General features: G+C 45.3%; 1 gene segment (V, D, J or C); it reads right to left on the bottom strand.

The window, feature by feature from the left end:
- Nucleotides 1-21,669, bottom strand: part of LOC128837600 (Ig kappa chain V-III region MOPC 321-like) — a 77,486-nt gene that overhangs the window by 39,758 nt on the left and 16,059 nt on the right.

Genomic DNA, 21,669 nt, shown 5'->3' with positions numbered 1-21,669 from the left:
TGCATTAAAACTGCTCCCACGCCTCGTTCGGACGCATCTGTGATTACTTGGAATGGTTTGTCAAAGTCTGGGGCCCTTAGCACAGGGTCAGACATGAGTGTTGCCTTAAGCTGGTTAAAGGCCTTTTGACACTCATCAGTCCACTGAACTGCATTTGGCTGTTTCTTTCTGGTTAGGTTTGTCAGCGGGGCGGCGATTTGGCTGTAGTGGGGTACAAATCGCCTATAATATTCAGCCAAGCCTAAGAAGGATTGGACCTGTTTCTTAGACTTTGGAACTGGCCACTTTTGGATAGCATCCACTTTGGCCTATAGGGGATTTATAGTTCCCTGACCCACCTGGTGCCCCAGGTAAGTCACTCTGTTTTGGCCTATTTGACACTTTTTAGCCTTAACAGTTAGTCCTGCCTGCTGGATGCGCTCGAAAACTTTTTCCAGGTGCTCCATGTGCTCTGCCCATGAATCAGAAAAAATGGCCACATCATTGAGGTAGGCAACTGCAGATTCTCCCAATCCCGCTAGGAGACCATCTACAAGTTTTTGGAAGGTGGCGGGTGCATTTCGCAACCCGAAAGGGAGTACATTGAATTCATACACCCCTGCCTGGGTGACAAAGGCTGACCTTTCCTTAGCGGGTTCATCTAGTGGTACTTGCCAGTACCCCTTGGTTAAGTCTAAAGTAGAGATGAATTGGGCATGTCCCAATTTCTCCAATAGCTCATCTGTGCGTGGCATTGGATAGTTGTCAGGACGAGTTACAGCATTTAGCTTACGGTAGTTCACGCAAAAGCGTATTTCCCCATCTGGTTTGGGAACTAGAACCACTGGAGATGCCCATGCACTCTTAGAGGGGCGGATTATACCCATCTGTAGCATGTCCTGGATCTCCCTTTGTATAGCAGTTTTGGCATGAGGTGACTCCCGGTAGGGTGGGGTTCTAATAGGGTGAGCATTACCTGTGTCAATGGAGTGGTATGCCCGTTCGGTCCATCCTGGAGTGGCTGAGAAAATTGGTGCAAAGCTTGTGCACAGCTTCTTGATCTGCTGTCGCTGCAGACGTCCAAGGGTCGTGGAGAGGTTCACCTCTTCCACACCACCATCCTTTTTTCCTTCGTAGTAGACACCTTCAGGCCACTCCGCGTCATCTGTTTTCTGGGCTGTAAACTGGCAAACGTTTAATTCTCTGGAATAAAAGGGCTTAAGAGAATTAACATGGTATACCTTAGGCTTTATGTTGGAGGTGGGGAAGGCTATGAGATAGTTAACAGCTCCTAGGCGCTCCTGGACCGTGAATGGTCCTTCCCACGACGCTTCCATTTTATGGGCCTGGAGCGCCTTTAAGACCATGACTTGGTCTCCTACTTTGAAGGACCGTTCTCTGGAATGTTTATCATACCAGGCCTTTTGCTCTTCCTGAGCATCCTTTAGGTTTTCTTTAGCAAGGGCCAAAGAATGTTGGAGGGTGTTTTGTAGGTTGCTTACAAAGTCTAGAATGTTTGTTCCGGGAGAAGGCGTAAACCCCTCCCATTGCTGCTTCACCAACTGTAATGGCCCCTTAACCTCACGGCCATACACAAGTTCAAATGGTGAAAACCCTAAACTGGGATGTGGTACAGCCCTGTAGGCAAAAAGCAACTGCTGCAACACTAGGTCCCAATCATTGGAGTGTTTATTTACAAATTTACGTATCATGGCCCCCAAAGTTCCATTAAACCTCTCCACCAGGCCATTGGTTTCATGGTGGTAAGGGGTGGCAACCAAGTGATTCACCCCATGAGCTTCCCACAGGTTTTCCATGGTCCCTGCCAGGAAATTAGTTCCCGAATCTGTAAGGATGTCGGAGGGCCAACCTACCCTGGCAAAAATGTCTGTTAATGCCTGGCACACACTTTTAGCCCTGGTGTTGCTTAAGGGTACTGCTTCCGGCCATCGGGTAGCAAAATCCATGAAAGTCAGAACGTACTGCTTTCCTCTGGGTGTCTTCTTTGGGAAAGGACCCAGAATATCCACAGCTACGCGCTGAAATGGGACCTCAATTATGGGTAGTGGCTGGAGAGGGGCTTTAACCTGGTCTTGGGGCTTTCCCACTCGTTGGCACACCTCACAAGACCGGACAGAATTAGCAACGTCCTTGCCCATTCCCTCCCAGTGGAAGGACTTCCCCAACTGGTCCTTGGTTCTGTTCGCCCCAGAATGGCCACTGGGATGATCATGGGCTAAGCTCAAGAGCTTTACCCGATACTTAGTGGGAACTACCAACTGTCTTTGAGGATGCCAATCTTCCTGGTGCCCACCAGAAAGAGTCTCCTTGTATAAAAGTCCTTGTTCTACAACAAGCCGGGATCGGTTCGAAGAGCTGAGAGGTGGTGGGGTGCTCCGCGCCGCCGCCCAAGCTTTCTGAAGGCTGTCATCTGCTTCCTGCTCGGCCTGGAACTGTTCCCTTGATGCTGGAGACATCAGTTCCTCCTTGGACTGTGGACTGGGGCTTGGTCCCTCTGGAAGCGATGCAGGTGCTGGGGCTGTTTCCATTGACTGTGAACCGCTGTCCGCTGGTGCACTATGTGGTAACTCAGGCTCTGGCTGAGCCTCTTGGGTAGGGTTATCTGCTGCTTCTGCCAGTTTAGGCTCGCTGGTGCCCTCTGGCGTTGGAGTTGTAGACGGGTTTGCAAGCGCTGGACTCAGTGCTGGCAATGGATCTGGTGCTGGTTGCGTTGCCAGTTCCGGTACTGGGACTGGCTTTGGCTGGGTCTTTGGGATTGGATCCACTACGGTTGTTGCAGTCGTTGGCAGGGGATCCGGTTCCACCACCGTTGTTTGGGTCTCTGGTAACACAGACTGGGCCCTGGTGGACGGCTCAGGAACAGGGATGGGGGTGAAAGCTTGCTTAGCCTTTGCTAGTTCCAGTTCATGTTTCCTTTCTTTTTCTCTCTCCTCCATCTCTTTTTCTTTCAGCTCCATCTCTCTTTCATGGGCCTCCTTTTTGGCTTTTTCTTCTCTTGCTCTCTGCTCTGTCTCGAGTTTTGTTAATTGAAGCAGTCTTTGATGTTTTCTTTCATTTTCTTCTGCTTCTAGTTTGGCCAGTTCTATTTTTTTAGCTACTTCTTTGATAGTCATTTTCCTGTTTTTTTGTCCTGGGTCACCCCCTTTGCAGTTGACTGAAACTGGGAAGCTCTCAGCTCTGGCTGCTATTGAGTTAACAGAGACTTTCTAACTAGCTACTCACGAGGATGTAAAAAGAAAAAAAAAATCAGCTTGTAAAGTCCTTTTACCAGTTAAGTTTGCTAATTGAACCCTTCTCTTAACAAAGGACCTGTTAAAAAAACTTAACACCTCTGCCTTCAGGCAAGGAGAGATAAGATATGCATTTATCTACTTCCAGCTCAGCTTTTCAAGCAGCTAGAAGGAAAAAAAAAAATCTCACTGGCTTTTGGGTTTAAAATGATCCCACCACTCTGCCCACCATGTCAAGGGCTGAGATCCCCACTTTGAACTTTAGGGTACAAATGTAGGGGCCTGCATAAAAACTTCTAAGCTTAATTACCAGCTTAGCTCTGGTTCGGCTGCCACCATTTTCAATGGATTCCCTCCCTGGGAAACCTTGAAAAACCTTCACCAAATCCCTGGTAAAAACAAATCCAACCCCTTGGATTTAAAACAAGGGGAAATTAACCATTCCCCTCCTTCCTCCCACCAACTCCTGGTGAATCAAGATCCAAAACCCCTTTGGATCTAAAACAAGGAAAAAATCAATCAGGTTCTTAAAAAGAAGGTTTTTAATTAAAGAAAAAGGTAAAAATCATCTCTGTAAAATCAGTATGGAAATCAGCCTTACAGGGTAATCAAACTTAAAGAGCTCAGAGGACTCCCCTCTAGTCTCAGGTTCAAAGTACAGCAAACAAAGAGAAACACTCTAGTAAAAGGTACATTTACAAGTTGAGAAAAACAAAGGAAAACTAACACGCCTTGCCTGGCTATTTACTTACAAGTTTGAAATAGGAGAGGCTTGTTTAGAAAGATGTGGAGAACCTGGATTAATGTCTGGTCCCTCTCAGTCCCCGAGAACGAACACACTCTCAAACAAAGAACACAAACAACAGCCTTCCCCCCCAAGATTTGAAAGTACCTTGTCCCCTTATTGGTCCTTTAGGTCAGATGCCAGCCAGGTTACCTGAGCTTCTTAACCCTTTACAGGGAAAAGGATTTTGGAGTCTCTGGCCAGGAGGGGTTTTATAGTACTGTACACAGGACAGGTATTACCCTTCCCTTTATAGTTATGACAGGCTCATTAAAGGAGGCTGAGAGCAATCACCTGGGAGCCTGCTGAGAGGAAGGCCTATAAAGCTAGCAGGAAGGAAGGGGGTGGCAGGAACAGGAAAGTGAGGAGTGAGGGCCTGTTGCTCCTAGCTGCTGTAAGAGCAAGCTGTTCCCTAAAGGGCTACCTGACTGGTATTGAATTGTATATAGCTGTATATATGTGGTGGTGGGAAAAGACTGGGAAATAAAAGGGCACTGGTGTGTGGAAGAGTGAGTCGTCTCCGGCTAATTTGTACAGCAAGCAAGGAAGCGCTCGTCTACAGGGACTGTATCCTGGAAAGTAGTGACTGAAATTATGTAAGGGTCACAATGGATAATGAACTGAATATGAACTCTCACTGCAATGCTGTGACTGAACTAATTAACTTGATTATTGGAGGTATAAACAGGGGAATATCAAATAGGCATAGAGAAGCTGGTGTTCTCTTTGTATTAGTCACACCATTCATACAATACTGTGTCCTGTTCTGGACTGTATGCTTTTTGAAGGATATTGAAAAACTGAAAAGGGTTCAGAAGGGAGCCACAAGAATTATTTAAGGTCTGGGAAGCCAGCCTTTCAGTGAAATAGTTAGGAAGCTTAATCTATTTAGCTTATGCAAGAAAAGTGTTGAAGTTCCTACATGGAGAGAAGATTTCAGAGAGTAGAGCACTTTTAATTAATAGACAAAGACATAAGAGCTAAAGGTTAGTAGCTGAAGCTGGATAAATTCTAGCAAATTTTTAATAATGAAGATAATTAACCCCTGGAATAACTTGTATAGGGATGTGATGGATACTCCATTACTTAGTCTTTAAATCAAGATAGAGGGTGAGATTTTTGAAAGTGCCCAGATTTCTTTATAAAAGAGATACTATCACACAAACAGAGGTTAAGGGATTTATGCAGGAATTACTGGGTGAAAATCTATGGCTTGAAAGTCATAATGGTCCCTTATGGCCTTAACATCTGTGACTCTATATCTCATTCAGTATTGTAAGTTCATTTAGAAGGTGTTAGGATTGTATCATAATGTCAGTCATTAAGAGCCGCACACCTCAGAGACTAAGTGTAAAGTAACGGATCTCCCTGATAAAATCTTGTCTTGACTGTAAATGTTGGGAGAGAATTGGACAATGGGGTAAAGGTGTCTCAGCCTGGTAGACCCCAGCTGCCTTTTGAGAAGTCAGTAGCTGTACTGATTCTGTCACTGTACAGGAAACAGCTGTTACAGTGAGGGACAGACATAGCTCAGAGCAGGGAGGTTTTTGTACTGGTCTGTGTCACTGTGAGAGGTAAGCTCCAGCCTTGCTGACAATAATAATCTCCAGCATCCTCAGCTTCAACCCTGCTGATTGTGAATGTGAAATCAGTGCCAGAGCCACTGCCGCTGAACCGGTCTGGGATCCCAGAGGGACGGGAGGAAGCGCTGTGGATAAGAAGCTTAGGAGCTTCTCCTGATTTCTGTTGGTACCAGTGTAAGCTGCTAGAAACACTGGAACTGGCTTTGCAGTTGATGGTGACTCTGTCTCCTGGAGACACTGCCAGGGATTCTGGAGTCTGAGTCAGCACGATCTGCCCACTGGAGTCTGCATGTGGAACATACAATTAAAACTAATAAAATATAACAGCAATCAAAAGCAGTAATATTCAGCTAACCGAAACTTTCGCTCTCCGGTCTGTAATATTCACTTAAACCCCTAAATTGCACTCTGGCTTCCACATGCTGTGACTGGGATTAAGCTGTATTGTCATTTTGATAAAGAATTTTGTATCATTTTAAATGTCATTGTTTTACACCAGTCTCTCTCTTATTGCTGTTTTTACCATGAATCCACAGCAGGAGCCAGAGAAGCTGAATCGATGAGATCATCTTGCTGTTTCTAGAGTGACAGACACTGAGCTCAGAACCACAGGATGTAACATTTATATCAGCAGGGGACTGTCAAGCAGTGTGGAAATATGCAAAACACTCCAGTCAAAATATGCAAAAGAGCCCCTCCATGTAAGGGTACATCCCCTGGGCCAGAACCCACCAGCTCTTCAGAGAGCGGCTGGCAGGAGTGGTCAGAGCGTTCACTCAATGCTGGCTCACTGGGAACCTTTCCCATTAAACACCAGGAGAGAGTTGACCTGTTTTGAGTGAGAGCCGGGAGTGTTTTAAGCAGGGATATAAGGAGAACTTTAAAAAGCTGGGAAAACCTTTTAGGATAGATCCAGTGATGCTGATGGCAAAAGATATAAATTACCCTCCTCTGCGCCAGTGACACTGCTTATTATCTCAAGGGGATTCACGCAGGACAGGGGTTCTCCTGCTGTGACCTTCCTTCCAGGCTCCTGCCTGCAGTGGGCAGCTTTAAAATGCTTTGGGGGCTACATGAGGACTCTGCTTGTGGAAACTGATGAGGGGTCTATTTTGACTATCCTGTCCTGCCCAGCACCAGCCACTCTTTGGGCTGCAGTGGTCTCCTTTGGATGTCCCACCATAGGGGAGATTACAGCCACTTTGTGTTGCTGTGACCTGGTCTCCTGGTGGAATTGCTATTGCAGGGGACTAATCCTGGGCAAATCTGGAGCAATTCTAGCCCTTAAGATCCCCTTCAGAGTCCATTGCTGTCTGATAAACTCAACCTTTTTGCCACCTACCCAGGCTGTACCTTTGTCCTGTACAATCTTAGCACCTGAGTCCTCCTACAGGGATCTGGATGCTGACAGTGCAGTTGGGTGGAGCTCAATGGAAGGGAATCCCAGCCCAGCAACCAGCACCTCCAAAGTTAGTAAAGTTTGGATAAAACCAGATAAATCCTCAAACCCCAACCTCTGGCCTTAGCCCTAAAAATGTCAAATGCCCTTGTGAACCTGACACTTACTCATTTTCTCCCTCAAAGGCCCCATGTTGCTGCGAAGGGTGGATGCAGCCAATAACTCCAGTTTGTTATTCTAAGTAGCCACTAGAATGGATTGCTAGAGAGTAACATGAGTTGTTCCTTCATTCCAGAAGGTGAGCTTGATTCCTCTTCAAACCTGCCAGCCTCTGCTAGCTCTGCAGTTCAGGACCTCGGTTCAGATTCTCCACACAATAGCGTTGTCCATAAAGCACTGAGCGGCGCTCTCTCTATCTTAAATGTCCAGACAGAGCAACAAGTAAGCATTATTTTGGTGAATTGGGAGCAAAATGGTTTATGCAGGACAAAAGCCCCCCAATTCAGCTGCTGCCAATATAAACCTCTATTGAAATAAATGTCTGTAGCAGCAAACTTGTTTGGCAGGACAATATACTGAGCTGTATTTGTATTGTTAGGGAAGGTGGCATTGTTACATATAGTCTTTCAAGTTGTTTTTCTTCATGTATGAACAAATGTTCAGTTTTGGGAAGATATGCTGCACTGTTGTTTTGGTTAGGCCGAGTTCTGAGGAAAGGAAGCTGAATGAGCAGCAGGAGATTTTGCTCTGTCTTGGTATCTGATTAGAGTAAATTCTTGAGACAGGTTTGCGCCCTCAGATATGGGCATTTGTGTTGGGATGGGATTCCTGAAAGAGGGGTTTGACTGCATGCTCTCTTTAACCATCTCTGCTCCATGCGAATAAAAGAAGTTATGCTTAGTATCCTTAGACTCCACATTGCTAATTTTTTCCTCTATTGAGAAAAATGCAAGGTCCAGTCATCTGCTAGTGCTTGGCATATGTACTTATGTCTCTTTCCCAACACCAGGCCCTGGTGTTGGGAAAGAGACATAAGTAGTATAGAAGGTTCAGCAGTGAGAGCAGAGGAGTCTGTGTAGTGCTGTAAGACTGATCAGAACATTGTCTGAAATCTAGTGTAGTAATTATCCTCTAGAGCAGGGGTCGGCAACGTTCGGCACGCGGCTCGCCAGGGTAAGCATCCTGGCAGGCCGGGCCAGTTTTATTTACCTGCTGACGTGGCAGGTTCGGCTGATCGCGGCCCCCACTGGCCGCGGTTCGCCGTCCCGGGCCAATGGGAGCGGCGAGAAGCGGCACGGGCGAGGGATGTGCTGGCCACGGCTTCCCACCGCCCCCATTGGCCCGGGACAGCGAACCGCGGCCAGTGGGGGCCGCGATCAGCCGAACCTGCCACTTCAACAGGTAAATAAAACTGGCCTGGCCTGCCAGGGTGCTTACCCTGGCGAGCCACGTGCCAAACGTTGCCGACCCCTGACCTAGAGGAAGCAGCTGTTACACTGACAAGAACAGCATGGGGAGGTTTTTGTATTGGACTGTATCACTGTGAGAGGGAGGCTCTTGCCTTGTTGACAATAATAATCTCCAGCATCTTCAGCTTCAACCCTACTGATTGTAAGGGTGTAATCAGTGCCAGACCCACTGCCACTGAACCGGGCTGGAACCCCAGATTGTAGGGAGGTAGCATGATAGATAAGGCGCTTCAGAGCTTGTCCTGGTTTCTGTTGGTACCAGGCTAGTACTTGATAGCTACCACTGGTGAGGCTTGAACTGGCTTTGCAGCGGATAGTTACTGTGTCTCCAGGAGACACTGCCAGGGATTCTGGAGTCTGAGTCAGCACAATCTGCGCACTGGAGTCTGAATTAACAAACAGAATATGTTAGTATATACGTGGGTAATATCTCGCCGCATAGAGTCTCTCTCTAGTTTATAAATATAGAGTAAATAAATATAATTAAGAGTCTAGTTAATAAAAATACATAATATTTTGTTTTTAAACATATTTTCATGCTCCTCTTTCCCTACTTATGAATATTCATCTTCTGACAGTGACACTAACATTAAGTTTGAGCTGGTTCTTTCATTCCAAGCTGTTTTCAATTGCTTGTGTTTTTCTCAAACCCGTTCTTTCTTAGTTGAAGTTAGGAGACATTCAGTTCAGAAGTTACTGGCACTAACTGAGGCATATGTATGTATCGCTACACAACATTTGTATAGCTATTAAGATTTTCTTTGGTTCATTGTTGCTTAACTGATCCAGCGCTCCCTTCATTTGATTCTTACCCTGGACCCAGAGCACTAACAGCCAGATGAGCTGAGCCTGGGAGATCATCTTCATGCCTATGACTGGCCCCGTGCTGATCAACAATCTGTCATGAGTGCCATGGAACATTTATAACAGCTCAGAGCTGCAGGGCGGTGTCACTTAGGTGTGAAATATGCAAATTTAGTTCAGAGATGAAAATTCCCAGATGACATAAAAATGTGCAGGAAAAGGGAAAGAAAATTAATACTTAATACTTAATTAATGGAGATATCCCATCTCCTAGAACTGGAAGGGACCTTGAAAAGTCATCAAGTCCAGCCCCCTGCCTTCACTAGCAGGACCAAGTACTGATTTTGCCCCAGATCCCCAAGTGGCCCCCTCAAGAATTGAAAGGGGCGGTGGATGAAATAAGTGAGTTCAACCTGACTGGACCTGGGACAGCATCATCCATTTGTGTTTCCATGGCAGTTCTGATGATGGTGATGATGCCTAACTGGATCAGGACCTTATTTTATTGGATGCTGAGCAAACTCATATTAGGATACAGTCATTGTCTGTCACTTTGTGTTGAAATTTCATTTGTCAGAGTTGGATGGGAATTAATGTTCTCAGCTCATCAGTATTGCTTGGCAGCTTGTTTAAATTTAATTAGCGTGGAATCTTTGTTATACTAGGAATCTTCTGCTAAAAGTGATACTGATGGTGTGATCTCCCTGCATTAGGGGATCTGAACAGGGGACTAACCCTTCTTTTCCCTAATGTGCCCTTCGGTATTTATCAGTTATAGTGATGCACAAGGTTGTGAGAACCTTAACTCAGAACCTCCTGACTACACTGCCATTTAAATCCCGAAGAGAGGTGTAGTTTACAGGAATAGGCTAAGCTCCCATGAAATAGATTGTGAGCCCTGTAGTGGGGCTACCCACGTGCTGTGTAATATTGCACAACTAGACCATGATTTTCATTCCTGAAGATTTAAAGTTAGATTCATAGATCTGTGTTTCAGCACCTAAAATATTTGGTCTCATTTTCAAAAGTGTGGTGCTCCCAGTACCTCCGGCTGGGATGGTAGCTGAATGTGGCCACCTGGTGTCAGTTATGTGGAAGTTCAGCTTCTTGTTTAAAGTGGGTAGATATGCAAAGCAAAGCAACTACTCAGTAAACATCCATTCTCTGTGTCCTGGTGCAGCTCCCCAGGATCGTACACAGCCCCTGATCTCTGCAACTCCTATTGTTGACTATGAGATTATAGGTGGTGTTGGAGACAGACTTGGAGTAAGTGGTTCTGCTGCTGCTACCAACCTTTGTGGGGATTCCTTCTATGGTTGGGTAATGTTAAGTTGTGCTAAGACTCAAAAAGAGAGAGAGAGAGAGAGAATCTGCAATGTCTGGCCATTCTATACAAAAGTCTTTCTTAGCAATGCCACCTATTGCTTGGGCTATGGTGTCCCTGTACAGCTGTCAGATTAGGGCTGACTGTAGATTCTTTGTGCACCTACAACCTGGTGCTGCTTGAGAGTTTCCTCCATTATGGCATATACCTAAGGTATGGCTGGCCCTTTGTGTACTTCCTCATCAACACTACTGGCAACAAAGCTCAACTGTCTTTCAGAAGTTCTATCTGTTCAGCTTATCTAAGTTTTACCATTCTCGTGGGACATCGCAGACCCTGAATGAGTGTAATTGGGTAGCGCTCACTGCCAGGAAATACTTTATCCAGTGCACAAACACACCAAATACTCATAACCGCACCAGCAAATACCTTTCAATCATGACTTTCTATAGTGGAAGAAGTGTGTTAAAAGAATAACTTTGTAATGCCCCAAAGACTGTTACCAATTAATAGACTAGATCAGGGAAGTGAATATACTTCCGAATTATCACTGTCTTTTATTTGATTGAGCAATGGAATTGCTTTGTTTAAAAAAATTGTACTAACAGTAGCAGACCCAGTGTATTCTATAGATTGAGTAAAAAGGAAAATCATATCCTTCCAAAACAGTACAGTGATTGTCAAAAACACTGCAGTGACATTAATAAGCTGTCAAATTGTGCCCATTACGGTAGTATTTTTATATGGGTGGTGAAAGGAATCAACCTGTGCAAGGAAGAAAGCAAAGGCCAAGATCCCTTTGTTATATGTAACCAACACAATGCAGTCCATGGCTTTCCAGTGACTGGGTCCTTATACCTCTTCGATCTCTGTGGGTCTCTTCTAGATGAGTCAGCCTGAAATGAAATTTATTATGGAGACACAATACCTCTCCATGATTTAGTTTGCAACCAATTTCTGTTCTAAAGCCTTATATTAGTCCCCATGTTTATTTTTGCCTTGGAAAATGTATTTGCTTTGAAAATTGCCAGATTCCCTCCGAGGGCTAAGGGGAATGTTTCTACAAAGTGTGAAGGAAAGTCATTAACTTGTTTGTGAGATGCAGGGAATTCAAAATAAGCCTGATTTGAAATGTTCCCTTTTGTCTAAAGTTTTGGTCTCCCTCTAGCTTTAAAATAACTTGTTACTGATCCTTTGAACAATTCTGGATAATTAAATTTCCTTGACAACTTGAGCAGTGGCTGACCTGTCTAACAATAAGGATAATTAAGCACTGGAATAGGTTGTCAAGGGAGATTGTGGAATCCCCGTCATTGGAGGTTTTTAAGAACAGGTTTGACAAACACCTGTCAGGCTGGTCTAGGTATACTTGGTCCTTGGTCCTGACTCAGTGCAGGGGACTGGAGCAGGTGACACCTAGAGGTCCCTTCCAGCCCCACATTTCTGTGATTCTCTGAAAATTCAGAAAAAATCTGGAAAAAAATAGAACAGAATAAAAAAAAGGGTTATGAAAATGTGCATATGGTTCAAAAAGATATTGTTCATCAAAAATACTTTCCATGGAGAATCTTTGGCCCAGCCCTCAGTTCTACTCCGTCACATGGTAGTGCTGCCTATTCATCACCAGGACATTTTCATTCTGAAATGCTCAGTCTCCATAGGGTAGCCGGTGGGAACTATTTTTGGCAATTGGCGTAAACTTGCCCTGCAATTGGGGGAGTAATAAGAGCCCAGGGGATTCTCTGGCCCAAATGCTGAGATGCGGAAAGGCTGATCCAACCTCCAGTGTAGCACTTCCAGTGAGGAGGTGATTCTGTTGAGGGAAGTAGCTGTGACATTGAACAGCACAGGCAGGTTTTTGTACTGGTCTGTATCACTGTGAGAGGGTCGCTCTTGCCCTGTTGACAATAATAATCTCCAGCGTCTTCAGCTTCAACTCTGCTGATTGTGAGAGTGAAATCAGTGCCAGACCCACTGCCGCTGAACCAGTCTGGGACTCCAGATTGCAGGGTGTCAGCATAATAAATAAGGAGTTTAGGAGCTTGTCCCGATTTTTGTTGATACCAAGCTAAGAGCTCTATGCCTGTAGAGCTATGGGTGAGGCTTGAACTGGCTTTGCAGTTGATGGTGACTCTGTCTCCGAGAGACACTGTCAGGGAGTCTGGAGTTTGAGTCAGCGCAATCTGCCCACTGGAATCTGAAGTTAAAAACAGAATAGAAATGACTACATCTTCACTCTACGGTAGGTCGAACCAGACAAAATCCTGCATTTTCCTTAGTTATGTTAGTTCATCACCTGGTTGTGATGCTAACCTCTAACCAGCTTTAGGCACCTCTGTCATTATACCACCTTTTTCAGTTGCTCCTTTTGGTACATATTGGAATCCAGAAGAGAAGAATGAGGGGGGATTTGATAGCAGCCTTCAACTACCTGAAGGGGGGTTCCAAAGAGGATGGAGCTCGGCTGTTCTCAGTGGTGGCAGATGACAGAACAAGGAGCAATGGTCTCAAGTTGCAGTGGGGGAGGTCCAGGTTGGATATCAGGAAACACTATTTCACTAGGAGGGTGGTGAAACACTGGAATGCGTTACCTAGGGAGGTGGTGGAGTCTCCTTCCTTGGAGGTTTTTAAGGCCCGGCTTGACAAAGCCCTGGCTGGGATGATTTAGCTGGGAATTGGTCCTGCTTTGAGCAGGGGGTTGGACTAGATGACCTCTTGAGGTCCCTTCCAACTCTGATATTCTATGATTCTATGAATCAATGGAACAACTCCCTTCCACCCCAGGGCACTTTGCACAATGTCCAAATAGCAAACATGGTCTTTCTGTCTTCTTTGTGGTTAAAGTAAGACAAAGACAGTCAGAAGTTAGCGGAACCCTCTCAGGGATATTAAGGGTTTGATAGACAAGGTTCCTAGATCTTTTCATTCCTCGTTAAAGGAGGATTTTTACTTTTAATCAAGACCGTTCCCTCTTGGTTTGATTCTTACCGTGGACCCAGAGCACTAGCAGCCAGATGAACAGAGCCTGGGAGATCATCTTGATACGTCTGACTGACCAGGTGCTGATCAACAAAGTGTCATGAGCCACACAGAGCTTTTAAAAAGGCTCAGAGCAGCAGGGGGATGTTACTCAGACATGATGTATGCAAATTTGGGCTAGATATGAAAATTCACATTTGATCCAAAACATCCACAAAAAGGGAAGGGGTGAGACACTGGGGTAATAGACTAGCTCAGCCTACCTCTGTGGTAGCTCCCTCATTTTGTGTTGAAATGGGATTTGCTGTTCTATCACTGATTACTTCAGAGAGCTCAATCAAGATCAGGAGCCCGTCATGGCAGATGCTGTACAAATAAGTAGGAACACAGTCCCTGACGCTTATCTTGTGTTGAAATGGTGTTTTTTAGGGTTGGATGGAAATAAATGATCTCAGCATCCACCTATCAGCAAGCGGTTGGGAGTCCCCCAATCACTGGGAAGGACCCTGACCTCAAGAGCAACCTTCCAACTTTCCTAGTTCAGGTTGGGACAAGCCCCCGCCCCAAACTCTGCAGGTATATAAAGAAACAAAAGCAATGAAAAAGAGAAAACTGTCCCTGTCCCTGTGGCCTGGAGGTTCCAGGCTGGGAGGGGAATAGGAGACTGGGGGGAGAGGCAGAGAATAGGGAGCAGCTCCATTGACCATGGGTGCTGAGCTCCCCACAAAGCTGCATCTCTTCCCTGCTGGGTGGTGGGACCCTCTCCACGGTGTCATCAAACAGCCCTGTTGCCTTGGGGACACTTTCCAGCAGTGTTTAGCCATCACCCTTTGGACCTGTCCCTGGTTGTACAGGCCCGCTATCTGCTCTAGGGGGAGAGAGCTGGGGGTACAACTCACTGCATGGCCTGCTGGGTGTGGGCTGGATAGCAGGGAACTTGCATTTCTGTCTCCAGGAGAGAGAGTCACCATCAACTGCAAAGCCAGTAAAAGCCTTTCTTACCAAGGCAAGGAATACTTAGCCTAGTACCAGCAGAAAACGGGACAAGCTCCTGAATGCCTTATCTAGCAGGGAACTCGCATTTCTGTTCTTTGGGCTGGACACTGCAGTGTTTTCAGTGGAGCTGGAAGCGGGGGCAGAGGCATTGATATTATTATTATGTGGGCTGCTGCTCCCGTACCGTTGTTTCAGCTCATGCAGGCAACATGCTGCTGGGGAAGCTTTATAATCCCTTATGTCTCCATGAGAAGGTGCTGGGGTCGTATTGGAACGTCCATCCTTTATGAGCAGCGTACTCCCCTAGCACAGACTACGTGTAAAGTAAGGAATCTCTGAGCTGATTGTAGTCCCCGCTGTATCGCATTGGGGGGACACTGGAAATGAGAGGACTGGACAGTGGGCTGAGAAGTCTTGTGACTGGCAAACCATTCGTTACCTTCTGAGAGAACAGCAGGTGCACTAATGTTTCCTCGTACAGGAAGCAGCTGTTACACTGAAGAGCAGAAATGGCTCAGAGCAGGCAGGTGTTATACTGGTCTGTATCATTGGGCGGACTTGACTCCAATAATAATTTTCAGTATGATCTCCTTCAACCCTGCTGACTGTAAAAGTGAAATTAATGCCAGACCCTCTGCAGAGGGAGATTTGGAAACACCAGGGAGAAGGGGCTTAGGGACTTGTCCTGATTTCAATTCATACCGGGCCATGGAGTTTCCAGTATCAGAACTGACTTTGCAGTTGGTAGTGGCTGTGTCTCCCGGGTACACAGAGAAGGATTCTGGAATCTTGAGTCATCACAACTTCTCCCTGGAGTTCTCTGAAATAGCAGAATATAAGTGACTCCACTGTGTATGGATTGTGAGTTAAACTAGATAATCTTCAGAGGTGGTAAGATTTCCATATGCCTCCTCCCCTACCGGTTATAACTCGTCACTGGGCTGTAATGCTAATGTTAAGTTCCAGGCCCTCCACGCCTTTGTCAACTGATCATAACTTTCTCAAACCCTTTTTTAAAAAAAAGCTGTAGTTGAAAATAAGACAAAAATGTTCAGAAGTCAGTGTCACTCCCTGCATGTTTGGGGTTTGATATAGAATGTATCTCGATTATTAAAAAGAACAGGAGTACTTGTGGCACCTTAGAGACTAACAAATTTATTATAGCATAAGCTTTCGTGGACTACAGCCCACTTCTTCGGATGCATATAGAGTGGAATAAATATTGAGGATATATATATATGTGTATATATATGTGTGTATATATATCTCCTCAATATTTATTCCACTCTATATGCATCCGAAGAAGTGGGCTGTAGTCCACGAAAGCTTATGCTCTAATAAAAGTGTTAGTCTCTACAGTGCCACAAGTACTCCTGTTCTTTTTGCGGATGCAGACTAACATGGCTGCTACTCTGAAACCTCTCGATTATTAATTTTTTTTCAGTGGATCATTGTAGTCTTAATCCGTTTCCCCTCGGTTTTACCCTTACCCTGGATCCAGAGCACTAACAGCCAGATGAACTGAGCCTTCGAGATCATCTTCATATGTCTGATTGGCCTGGTTGCCGATCAAAAAACTGGTGACAGTGACTTGAGGTGGGACATTCATAGCAGCTCAGGAGAACAGGGAAATGTTGCTTGGGTGTGAAATATGCAGATTTGGTTCAGAGATGACAATTAATGTCTGATCCAAAAATGTGCACAAAGTGAGAAGAAAATGTAGGTCAAAAAGACGAATTCAACCCAGCTGGTCCTGGGCTGCTCCCTATCTCTGTGCTGAAATGCCCCCTAATCCATGGCAACCTGAATAAATGTTCTTAGTTCATCAATATGGCCTGGGTGTGCCTTACTGTACTAGATAGCTCTGCCCAAACTCCATATAAATGGTGCGCTCCTGTCTGTTATGGGTAAACCCTGATTAGCTCATTGGTGCCAATTCCTGCACTCAGGAATCAGCCCAGGTGCATCTGAATTCCTGGCCACCAAGGATGAATCAGGTCTGTTCCTGAGTGGACACTGGGCCTTACAGGAATTTTCTCTGAGTAAGGAAGTGGAACCTAAGGTGATAGAATTTCCTCCTCCAACATCACCCCGTGCACTAAGCTCCCCTCTTGTATGTGCAGACTGGAATGAGGAGCCTGCAGGACAAGACTTATCCCAGCCCAAGGGGTAAAATGCAGGTGTCACATTCACTCTGCAAATGTCTAAGGCAGGGGTGGCCAACCTTTAGCTCCGGAGCCACATGCAGCTCTTCAGAAGTTAATATGAGGCTCCTTGTATAGGCACCAACTCCGAGGCTGGAGCTACAGGCGTCAACTTTCTATTGTGCTGAGGGGTGCTCACTGCTCAACCCCTGGCTCTGCCACAGGCCCTGCCCCCACTCCACCCCTTCCTGCCCCCTCCCCTGAGCCTGCCGTGCCCTCGCTCCTCCCACACCCCTCCCCGAGCCTCCTGCACGAGCTGATCGGGCGGTGCGGTGAGGGAGGGGGAGGCGCTGATGGGTGGGAGGCGCTGGGAGCCGGGCTGGGAGCTGATGGGGGGCTGCTGACGTATTACTGTGGCTCTTTGGCAATGTACATTGGTAAATTCTCTCTCCTTCTCAGGCTCAGGTTGGCCACCCCTGGTCTAAGGGAAGCACCTATTAACTGAGCAAAAGACACTAAACAGCAGGGAAGTGCTTATACTGGTCACTGTGAGAGGGTAGCTCCAGGGCTGCATTAAGGCACATTTACTATAGGCCATGCCCAGGGCCCCAGCTAATATGTTTGTATTTTAAATCAGTAAGTGGATGACTCTGGTAACTATAGGCCAGTTAGCCTGACTTTGATCCTGTGCAAAATCATGGAGTGTTTGAAATATGATTCATTCAATTATAAAAAAAAAAAAAGGATGGTAAGGTAATTAGTACCAGTCAACATGGTTTTATAGAAAATCAGTCTCATTGCATTCATTTATTATTTTTTGATGAGCTAAGTTTGGTTGATAAAGATAACTGTTGACATACTGACAGGTTTCAGAGCAGCAGCCGTGTTAGTCTGTATCCACAAAAAGAACAGGAGTACTTGTGGCACCTTAGAGACAAACGAATTTATTAGAGCATAAGCTTTCATGGGCTACAGCCCACATCCGAAGAAGTTTGTTAGTCTCTAAGGTGCCAGAAGTACTCCTGTTCTTGTTGACATACTATGCTTCGATATCTTGAAGGCATTGGACTTAGTTCCTTAGATATTCTGATTAAACAATCAGCACTAAACCAAATCAGTGTAGTACATACATGGATTAAACCTGGTTAACTGACATATCTCAAAATGTAATTGTTAATGGCAAATCATCATCCAATGAAGGTATTTCTAGACGAGTCCCTTTGGGATCTGCTCTTGGTTCATTGGTGTTCAAAATCTCTATGAATGATCTGGAAGAGAATACAAATCGCTGTTAAATTTGGTAGATGACCTATACTGGTGAAGTGGGAAATAATAAGGATAGAACAGTTATGTCTGGGTAAACTGGACTCATTCAAGTGTGTTTTAGTAAAGCCAAATGCGAGGCCATACATCTAGGAACAAAGAATGTAGGTCATATTTTCAGGATGGGGGACTGTATCCTGGAAAGTAGTGACTGAGAAAATGTAAGGGTCACAATGGATAACGAATTGAATATGAACTCCCATTGCAATGCTGTGACTGAACTAATTAACTTTGATATTCCCCTGTTTATACCTCCAATAATTAACAGGCATAGAGAAGCTGGTGTTATCTTTGTATTAGTGACACCATTCGTACAATACTGCGTCCAGTTCTGGAATGTATGCTTTCTGAAGGATATTGAAAAACTGAAAAGGGTTCAGAAGGGCGCCACAAGAAGTATTCAAGGTCTGGGAAGCCAGCCTTTCAGTGAAATAGTTAGGAAGCTTAATCTATGTAGCTTATGCAAGAAAAGTGTTGAAGTTCCTACATGGAGAGAAGATTTCAGAGAGTAAAGGACTTTTAATTAATAGACAAAGACATAAAAGATGTAAAGGTTAGTAGCTGAAGCTGGATAAACTCTAGCAATTTTTTAATAATTAATTAACCCCTGGAATAACTTGTATAGGGATGTGATGGATACTCCATTACTTAGTCTTTAAATCAAGATAGAGGGTGAGATTTTTGAAAGTGTGCAGATTTCTTTATAAAAGAGATACTATCACACAAACAGAGCTTAAGGGATTTATGCAGGAATTACTGGGTGAAAATCTATGGCTTGAAAGTCATAATGGTCCCTTCTGGCCTTAACATCTGTGACTCTATATCTCATTCAGTATTGTAAGCGCACTGAGAAGGCGCTAGGATTGTATCTTAATGTCAGCTTTTAAGAGCCGCACACCTCAGAGACTAAGGCCTTGGCTACACTGGCACTCTACAGCGCTGCAACTTGCTGCGCTCAGGGGTGTGAAAACGCCCCCCCCCCCGAGTGCAGCGAGTGCAGCGCTGTAAAGCACCAGTGTAATCAGACCCTTCAGCGCTGCAAGCTATTCCTCTCGGAGAGGTGGAGTACATACAGCGCTGCGAGAGCTCTCTACGCGACTACGCTCGTGCTTCACAGCGCTGCCGCGGCAGCGCTGGGAAGTCCCGAGTGTAGCCAAGGCCTAAATGTAAAGTAATGGATCTCCCTGATAAATCTTGTCTTGACTGTAAATGTTGGGAGAGAATGGGACAATGGGGTAAGGGTCTCACAGCCTGATAGACACCCAGCTGCCTTTTGAGAAGTCAGTAGCTGTACTGATTCTGTCACTGTACAGGAAACAGCTGTTACAGTGAGGGACAGACATAGCTCAGAGCAGGGAGGTTTTTGAACCGGTCTGTATCACTGAGAGGTGAGCTCCAGCCTTCCTGACAATAATAATCTCCAGCATCTTCAGCTTCAACCCTATTGATTGTGAGAGTGAAATCAGTGCCAGACCCGCTGCCGCTGAACCGGGCTGAGACCCCAGTTTGCAGGGAGCTTCCAGCATAGATAAGGAGCTTCGGAGCTTGTCCTGATTTCTGTTGGTACCAGGCCATGGAATGATAGCTATTATGTGTGAGGCTTGAACTGGCTTTGCAGCGGATAGTGACTCTGTCTCCAGGAGACACTGCCAGGGATTCTGGAGTCTGAGTCATCACAATCTGCCCACTGGAGTCTGAATTAACAAACAAAATATAAGTTAGTATGTACATGTACTGTCTCTTTCTTTTATATATACATATAGCATAAATATAGATAATTAATATATAGTTAATCAAAATACAGAATATTTTGTCTTTCTAAATATTCCCGTGTGTCTTTCTGTCTTCTAATAGTCGATCTTCTGAGAATGACACTAACGTTAAGTTTGAGGAGATCCTTTCATCCCACCGTGTATTCAGTTGTATTTTGATCAAATCATTTTTTGTCTCTTTTGCAATGAGAAGGAGACCGGCATTTCAGAAGTGACTGTCACGAACTGAAGAATTTTAATGCATCATTATACAACTTTTCTACATCTCTTAAATCTTTGTGTGGCTTATTGCAGCTTCAATGATCCAGCCCCAGCTTCACTTGATTCTTACCATGGATCCAGAGCATTAACAGCCAGATGAGCTGAGCCTGCGAGATCATCTTGCTACGTCTGTCCGACCCTGTTCTGATCACTAAAGTGTAACGAGTGACACAGAACATTTATACTGGCTCCGAGCTGTGGGGCAGTGTCACTTGGATGAGAAATATGCAAATTTAGTTCAGAGATGAAAATTCCCACCTGACCTAAAAACATGCAGAAAAAGGGAAGTAAAAGGGGCTGTGGATGAAATAGGCAAGTAGAACCCGACAGGCGCTGGGGCAGCACCCTCACTTTGGCAATTCTGATGGTGGGGCCTGCGGTCCCTGCCTGGATCAGGACACTATTTTGTTGGGTGCTGAATAAACCCATGTTAGTACGGTCCCTGTCCCTCACTTTGTGTCGAAGCGACATTTGTCAGGGTGGAATGGAAGTAAATATTTTCAGCTCATCCGTGTTGCTTGGCTACTGCTTTAAATGTAATGAGCTCACAATCCTAGTTATAGTAGGAATTTCCCCATAAATATGACTTCAGTGGTGCTGATTTCCCTGCATCAGGGCTAACTTCTCTCTTCTGGATTTATGATTCATCACCTCAGAGACCCTGTAGGGATGCACAGGGTTGTGGGAGCCTTAATCTCCTATTTCTGCCATTTAAATCCCAAAGGTAAATGTAATGTAGAGGAATAGGCTAGCATCCCATTCAATAGTTTGTGAGCCCTGTGTCGGTGCTCCCCGTGTTCTGTGTAACATTGCGCAAATAGATCATGTTTTTTATTCCTGGAGATCTAAAGTTAGACTCATAAATCCGTATTTCAGCAACTAAAATATATGGCCACATTTTCAAAAGTGTGGTGCTCCCAGCATCTCCCACTGGCAGTTGAATGTGGCCGTGTGGTGTCAGTGATGTGGAAATTTAGATTCTTGCATCTGATGAAGTGGGCATTCACCCACGAAAGCTTGTGCTCCAGTACTTCTGTTAGTCTTAAAGGTGCCACAGGACCCTCTGTTGCTTTTTATATTATCTAAAAATTGTTAACCTGCTGAAGGACTAGAAGATGAGTATTTGCAAAGTACTAGAGCTGGGGACTAATTAGGGGAAGGAAAGAAACATGCCTATATAAAACAGTGCTACAATCTCCTGTCATCATAAATCATAGAATCATAGAATATCAGGGTTGGAAGGGACCTCAGGAGGTCATCTAGTCTAACCCCCTGCTCAAAGCAGGACCAATTCCCAACTAAATCATCCCAGCCAGGGCTTTGTCAAGCCAGGCCTTAAAAACCTCCAAGGAAGGAGATTCCACCACCTCCCTAGGTAACGCATTCCAGTGCTTCACCAACCTCCTAGTGAAATAGTGTTTCCTAATATCCAACCTGGACCTCCCCCACTGCAACTTGAGACCATTGCTCCTTGTTCTGTCATCTGCCACCACTGAGAACAGCCGAGCTCCATCCTCTTTGGAACCCCCCACCCCCAGGTAGTTGAAAGCAGCTATCAAATCCCCCCTCATTCTTCTCTTCTGGAGACTAAACAATCCCAG

The sequence above is a fragment of the Malaclemys terrapin genome, chromosome 5, assembly GCF_027887155.1.
Source record: "Malaclemys terrapin pileata isolate rMalTer1 chromosome 5, rMalTer1.hap1, whole genome shotgun sequence".
Lineage (NCBI taxonomy): Eukaryota > Metazoa > Chordata > Testudines > Emydidae > Malaclemys > Malaclemys terrapin.
Note: the sequence above shows the minus strand (reverse complement) of the source record. Positions and strands in the feature narration are given on the sequence as shown.